We start from the raw sequence: 8,184 nt of genomic DNA, 5'->3' as shown, positions 1-8,184 counted from the left end.
TTACGAAACTTCTATTGGATCAAATAAGCCTCATGTAGCAAATAGTTAGTAATTACCTTTTTTGTTGACCAAATTTGACACTCATGACCTCTATACGAACATTTCTCAATTCGTGGTCTTATTTATCGTGGACAGATTTCGGGTGAAGTAAAACGTCTCACTTTGCGTTTTCCTCTCTGACCAAAGCAACTGAAGAAACGTTGTATTACTAACTTCCTCTGGCAACCCTCATGCCTTCTCTACCAGATGGTCGTCATTAGTTAACACAGCCACAAAGTCATAACCTCCCGCATTTTTCTACAAAATATCTTCTTAAACTCTGATTTTAAAACGAACACTGCTAACCTTATAACTAGCCCTAACAGTAAATTAAGACCTTTTTTTCATTAATTTTTACGTTTTCGCCTTTGTGGCTGTGTTATCTAGCGGAACCCCACCAGAGTGGTTCTCCATCCGGCATTTGCCTTCATCCTGGTCTCTCCGAAGTGCCCGGACCAAAAAACAGGAAGTAAGTAACAAAATCAAACGTATAATTCAGTTTCTGCTTGGTGCTCGATGTGGTAAAAGGATAGAGCCAATGATGAAACGGGCTGCAACACAAACACAACACAATTACACGCTGAAATGTCGACCCTACTGCGTAGATACCACAAGCTGCAATTTCTGATCTACATGGCGTCGGAGACTTTCGTCTTCTTTCATTTAGCTGGCATGCTAGCTAGTTAGCATGATGTGTCTATGGCTAACGTTAACTACCAGCCCAGGGTCTCCAACTGCCAAAGCCTGGTTGTGTAACGTTAATCATGTATACGTTGCTACTACTGTTTTATCTATCTTGTTGCCTAGCCACTTTACTCCTACTGTTGATAAAACGTTTACTGGAGACAGGAGACCAAGTGGAGACATAGGACAGAGTGGATAATTTATAATAAGGCCGTTTTATTAAAGTGTAAAGTATTCAGGCAAAAACGTGCACGGCCCCTTTCTGTCAGATTCTTATGAAATCGTCGGAGAAGAGTCCGCTCCACACAGTACATACAGATTATATAGATAACTAGCAAAGTAGGTTGATCTTGAAGTCTGGCCTTCCGATTGGTCATCTGGGTCGGGTAGTCCTGTTCGGCCTGTTCGACATTCCATTGGCTTTTCACACAGTTCTTTGTACTAGTCACATCCAAAGCATCCTACATGTGCGTTTGTTTTCACAGGCCCTATTCATGGGGGAGGGGATGTGTGTGTGGGTCTGACAAAGTAGTGGGAATGGGTGCATGTTGTGCCAAGAATAGTTATGTTGAGAAGTGGTTAAACAAGTTACCAGTATCTTATACAATTTCTTACACTACCTGTATGTACTTATCTACTTCAATAACCTCGCCCCTGCACATTGACTCGGTACTGGTACCCTGTATTAATGGCCAAGTTATCGTTACTCGTTGTATATTATTCATTTTTCACTGTTAGTCTACACATGTTGTTTACGAAACATGTGACATACATTTTATTTGATGTAGCCGTTGTTGTTGTAAGCCTCTATTTTGACTAAGACACAGCCGTAACTATAAAGCCTTACTGAACGAACGAAGCTAGCTAAATAATTCGTGTTTTAGCCAAAGTGCATTAGCGAGCAGCTAGCTGGTACCACACTACGACTGCATCTCATTCCTGTTAGTTAGTTGGCTTCCTTCACTCGTCTCTTCTCCTGTCATGCACTGATCTGGGGCTAAACAAGCTACCCTACATGGTATTCCCAGGCTCAGCTAGCTACATGGCATCCACAGGCTCAGCTAGCTACATGGCATCCACAGGCTCAGCTAGCTACATGGTATTCAGCAGGCTCAGCTAGCTACATGGTATTCACAGGCTCAGCTAGCTACATGGTATGACAGGCTCAGCTAGCTACATGGTATTCTCAGGCTCAGCTAGCTACATGGCATCCACAGGCTCAGCTAGCTACATGGTATTCACAGGCTCAGCTAGCTACATGGTATTCTCAGGCTCAGCTAGCTACATGGTATTCACAGGCTCAGCTAGCTACATGGTATGCACAGGCTCAGACTAGCTACATGGTATGTCTCAGGCTCAGCTAGCTACATGGTATTCTCAGGCTCAGCTAGCTACATGGTATTCTCAGGCTCAGCTAGCACATGGTATTCACAGGCTCAGCTAGCTACATGTATTCTCAGGCTCAGCTAGCTACATGGTATTCACAGGCTCAGCTAGCTACATGTATTCCAGGCTCAGCTAGCTACATGGTATTCACAGGCTCAGCTAGCTACATGGTATTCTCAGGCTCAGCTAGCTACAGTTTTCGGCTCAGCTAGCTACATGGTATTCACAGGCTCAGCTAGCACATGGTATTCTCAGGCTCAGCTAGCTAACATGGCATCCACAGGCTCAGCTAGCTAACATGGTATTCACGGCTCAGCTAGCTACATGGTATTCTCAGGCTCAGCTAGCTACATGGTATTCTCCAGGCTCAGCTAGCTACATGGTATTCACAGGCTCAGCTAGCTACATGGTATTCTCAGGCTCAGCTAGCTACATGGTATTCACAGGCTCAGCTAGCTACATGGTATTCCCAGGCTCAGCTAACTACATGGTATTCTCAGGCTCAGCTAGCTACATGGTATTCAGGCTCAGGCTAGCTACATGGATCCCAGGCTCAGCTAGCTACATGGTATCACAGGCTCAGCTAGCTACATGGTATTCTCGCTCGCTAGACATGGTATCCACAGGCTCATTAGCAATATTGTATCACAGGCTCAGCTAGCTACATGGTATTCACAGGCTCAGCTAGCTACATGGTATTCACAGGCTATCTAGCTACATGGTATTCACAGGCTCAGCTAGCTACATGGTATCTCAGGCTCAGCTAGCTACATGGTATTCTCAGGCTCATCTAGCTACATGATATTCACAGGCTCAGTAGCTACATATATTCACGGCCAGCTAGCTACATGTATTCACAGGCTCAGCTAGCTACATGGTATTCACAGGTCAGCTAGCTACATGGTATTCACAGGCTCAGCTAGCTACATGGTATTCACAGGCTCAGCTAGCTACATGGTATTCACAGGCTCAGCTAGCTACATGGTATTCACAGGCTCAGCTAGCTACAGATATTCCAGGCTTCAGCTAGCTACATGCTATTCACAGGCTCAGCTAGCTACATGGTATTCACAGGCTCAGCTAGCTACATGGTATTCTCAGGCTCAGCTAGCTCATGGTATTCTCAGGCTCAGCTAGCTACATGGTATTCACAGGCTCAGCTAGCTACATGGTATTCACAGGCTCAGCTAGCTACATGGTATTCACAGGCTAGCTAGCTACATGGTATTCTCAGGCTCAGCTAGCTACATGGTATTCACAGGCTCAGCTAGCTACATGGTATTCACAGGCTCAGCTAGCTACATGATATTCCCAGGCTCAGCTAGCTACATGCTATTCACAGTCAGCTAGCTACATGGTATTCACAGCTCAGCTAGCTACATGGTAATCACAGGCTCAGCTAGCTACATGGTATTCACAGGCTCAGCTAGCTACATGGTATTCACAGGCTCAGCTAGCTACATGGTATTCACAGCACACAGCTCGTTATATTTGACTCAGTTGAGAGAGATTCACTGATCCAGATCCGGGGCCTCCTGTGTCCTATTTCCTTGTGTCCTATTCCTTGTTGTACTGCCCATCTAATTGTGATCAACTATTATAAATAAATGGTTATATCTTCCTTGACACACATGTTATCAGTGGTTGAACTGTGTGTGTGTGTTTCAGTATGAGCACGGGGAAGATGAGGACTCGGTGACCCTGGAGTCTGTCAACTCTGTCACTCTCACCAGGACAGCGACGGCAGCATCATACTACACTGTTCCTCCACACGGTAACACACACATTATCCTCCACACGGTAACACACACATTATCTTCCACACGGGTAACACACAAATATCTTCCACACGGAACACACACATTATCTTCCACACGGTAACACACACATGATCTCCACATGGTAACAACATTATCTTCCACATGGTAACACACACATTATCCTCCACACAGAACACACCACTATCTTCCCAACGGTAACACACACATATCTCCACACAGGTAACACACACATTATCCTCCACACGGTAGCACACACATGATCTTCCACAGGTAACACACACATATTCTCCACACGGTAACACACATTGTCTTGATCGAGAGAATCAAAACCGTGATGTATCATGGGTCAATTTTGACTGACTGATCTACAAATTATATTGAGTATTATTTATGAAGCAGGGCGGTCAGTTATGATGCAGGGCGGTCAGTTATGATGCAGGGTGGAGTTATGATGCAGGTGGTTAGTTATGATGCAGGGTTTAGTTATGATGCAGGCGGTCAGTTATGATGCAGGGCGGTTAGTATGATGGCAGGGCGGTAGTTATGAGCAGGGTGGAGTTATGATGCAGGGCGGTCAGTTATGATGCAGGGCGGTTAGTTATGATGCAGGGCGGTCAGTTATGATGCAGGGCGGCGTAGTTATGATGCAGGGCGGTTAGTTATGATGCAGGGCGGTTAGTTATGATGCAGGCGGTTAGTTATATGCAGGGCGGTTAGTTATGATGCAGGCGGTCAGTTATGATGCAGGCAGGTCGTTATGATGCAGGGTGGTTAGTTATGATGCAGGGTGGTTAGTTATGATGCAGGGCGGTTAGTTAGTTATGATGCAGGCGGTCAGTTATGATGCAGGGCGGTTAGTTATGATCAGCGGTCAGTTATGATGCAGGTGGTAGTTTGATGCAGGGCGGTCAGTTATGAGGCAGGGCGGCGTGATAGGGTCAGTTATGATGCAGGGCGGTAGTTTTATGATGCAGGGCGGTCAGTTATGATTGCAGGGCGGTCAGTTATGATGCAGGGCGGTCAGTTTATGATCAGGGCTGAGCGGCGGTCAGTTATGATGCAGGCGGTTAGTTATGATGCAGGGCGGTTCATTTATGATGCAGGGCGGTCACGTTATGATGCAGGGCGGTCAGTTATGATGCAGGGTGGTTAGTTATGATGCAGGGCGGTTTAGTTATGATGCAGGGCGGTTAGTTATGATGCAGGGCGGTTAGTTATGATGCAGGGCGGTTAGTTATGATGCATGTGCAGGCGGTCAGTTATGATGCAGGGCGGTCAGTTATGATGCAGGGCGCAGTAGGGCGCAGTTATGATGCAGGCGCGTCAGTTATGATGAGGGCGGTCAGTTATGATGCAGGGCGGTCAGTTATGATGCAGGCGGTCAGTTACGATCGCAGTTACGATGCAGGGCGGTCAGTTTACGATGCAGGCGGTCAGTTACGAGGCAGGGCGGTCAGTTCTGATCGCGGGCATCATGCAGGGCGGTCAGTACGATGCCAGGGCGGTCAGTACGATGCAGGGCGGTCAGTTACGATGCAGGGCGGTCAGTACGATGCAGGCGGTTAGTTACGATGCAGGGCGGTCATTTATGATGCAGGGCGTCAGTTATGATGCCGGCGGGTGTTATGATGCAGGGCGGTTAGTTATGATGCAGGGGCGGTGTTATGATGCAGGGCGGTCATTATGATGCAGGCGGTCTTATGATGCAGGGCGGTCAGTTATGATGCAGGGCGGTCAGTTATGATGCAGGGCGGTCAGTTATGATGCAGGGCGGTCAGTTATGATGCAGGGCGGTCAGTTATGATGCAGGGCGGTCAGTTATGAATGCAGTGCGGTTAGTTATGATGCAGGGCGGTTAGTTATGATGTAGGGGGCGGTTAGTTATGATGCAGGGCGGTCATGTTATGATGCAGGGCGTCATTTATGATGTAGGGTGGTAGTTATGTGCAGGGCGGTTAGTTGTTAGTCAGTGGCATGTCGTCTATAAATTATTGAAACAAGTAAGGAGCCTAGACAGCTCCCTGGGAATTCCTGACTCCACGGGATTATGTTGGAGAGACTTAAATAACACCCTCTGTGTTCTGTTAGACAGTAACTCTTTATCACATTATAGCAGGGGGGTGTAAAGCCATAACACAATGTCTCTTCCAGCAGCAGACTCTGATCAATAATGTCAAAAAGCTGCACTGAAGTCTAACAAGACAGCCCCACAATCATTTATCATCAATTTCTCTCAGCCATCATCAGTCATTTGTGTAAGTGCTGTGCTTGTTGAGTGTCTTCTTCCACACTGACTTTACGGAATTCAAAGTACAATTCTTGTCTTTCATAATTTTGGTCCGATATACTTGGATGGTAGTGTCAGTATTGTTGCTGGCATGTCATCCCTAAGTTTGCTAATCTTGCCATTAAAAAGTCATTACAGTAGTTGGTAATATCAGTGGGCTTTTGTGATGAATGAGCCATCTGATTCAATGAGCCATCTGATTCAATGAGCCATCTGCTTCAATGAGCCATCTTGATTCAATGAGCCATTCTGATCATGAGCATCTGATCATGAGCCATCTGATTCAATTAAATGATGGAGCCGAGTTTGCTTTTGTTCCCAAAATGTAATTTAAGTGATCCAAAGCTTTTTACTGTCATTCTTTGTATCATTTATCTTTGTTTCATAGTGTAGTTTATTTTTATTCAGTTTAGTCACATGACTTGTTAATTTGCAGTACATTTGCCAATCAGTTGAGCTGCCAGACTATTTGCCATACCTTTGCCTCATTCCTCTCAACCATACAATGTTTCATTCCTCATCAATCACGGGGATATAGCAGTTTTTACAGTCATTTTCTTATGGGTGCTTATTAGTAACTGGGATAAATGTGTCAAGTGCAGCGTCTGGTTGCTTGGTTAGGTTGTGTTACGAATGCACTGATATAGGTGGAAATGTAGCAGTTCAGCAACTTTAAAAAATGACATTTGCCATTGAGGGCTTCCACCATTTTAAAGTAGTCAACTGGGTGGGGATTTCTGTTAGTTGAAGGCAATCAGCCAATGAAGAAGAAAATTGACTACTTTAAAATGGAGATAGCCTTAATGGCGATGCCCATGCTGTCACAGATGCTATAATGGCACAGATACAAAGATGAGTCCTCTATCTCTCTCTCTATGGACTGTTGTTCACCGCGTATTTGCCCTCTCATTGGCTATAATGGTCCTACCTGAGCTTGCCTCTTCCCACCTGCCTTCCATCTTTGAGGACATGTATTTCCATTGTTTGAGCAATCAATCGACTATATTGTCAATATAAAAGACAATCTTTGCTTTGGTTCAAATCTAAAGGTGTCCAACAAAGTAAAGGTCTCCAAACTGTCAACGGATATCAACAAAATAAAATGGAACATTTGTTTATGATTTTGTAGTGGGACAACTTTTCCAACTGGAATATTTCATGAAATACACTTATCTGGCAACCCGGAGCATTCACATTGCTCTATCGTCAGTCATCGGACTAGAATCATTTTCGGTATAAACGATTTTTGAAAGAGCTCTAACATGTTGGAGAGAAAGTATATAGAAATCACGTATTTGATAAATAATAAATATTGTATTATGGAGGATTCTGTGTTAACTCATTTGCAGCTTGCGATCAGCTCAGACACACACCTGATCCCATCAAATACCAAGTGGAATAAGGTATTTGCTTGTGATTTATTGGAAGGAAAGCTTGGAGCAAATTCATCAAGGGACACAGTATTACAATTCAATAGATTTTATTTGTGTAAATATAATAAGGCTTTAACAGAGGATTTGATAGGATAGATAAACTGAAATAACTGAACTATGAATATGATTCAAAATATTTTTCATCTCCTGTTCTCTCGTGTGCGTGTTATTATTAAGGATCCCATTAGTTACTGCCAAGGCAGCAGCTACTCTTCCTGGGGTTTATTATGGATCCCCATTAGTTCCTGCCAAGGCAGCAGCAACTCTTCCTGGGGTTTATTATGGATCCCCATTAGTTCCTGTCAAGGCAGCAGCTACTCTTYCTGGGGTTTATTATGGATCCCCATCAGTTCCTGCCAAGGCAGCAGCTACCCTTCCTGAGGTCCAGCAACATTAAGGCAGTTAAACACTTTAAAACATTACAATACATTCACAACAGATTTCACAACAAATTAACTGGCCCCAACTCTACTACCACATATCTACAACAGAATCCACATGTACATATGTGTCTAGTGCGTATGTTGTAATGTGTGTATCTGTGCCTGTGTTTGTCTCTTCACAGTCCCCAATG

General features: G+C 44.7%; 1 long non-coding RNA gene across 1 annotated transcript; it reads left to right on the top strand.

Annotated features, from left to right (window-relative positions):
• The first annotated feature begins 6 nt into the window (after window positions 1–6).
• LOC139027166 (uncharacterized) lies at window positions 7–3,931 on the top strand. Its single transcript, XR_011479215.1, has 2 exons — window positions 7–508; window positions 3,778–3,931. It is a non-coding gene; the product is annotated as an uncharacterized lncRNA (long non-coding RNA).
• The last annotated feature ends 4,253 nt before the right edge of the window (window positions 3,932–8,184 follow it).

Source organism: Salvelinus sp. IW2-2015, unplaced genomic scaffold (genome assembly GCF_002910315.2).
Source record: "Salvelinus sp. IW2-2015 unplaced genomic scaffold, ASM291031v2 Un_scaffold7843, whole genome shotgun sequence".
Classification (NCBI taxonomy): Eukaryota; Metazoa; Chordata; class Actinopteri; order Salmoniformes; family Salmonidae; genus Salvelinus; species Salvelinus sp. IW2-2015.
The sequence above is the reverse complement of the archived record's forward strand: the minus strand, read 5'-3'. Positions and strand labels throughout refer to the sequence as shown.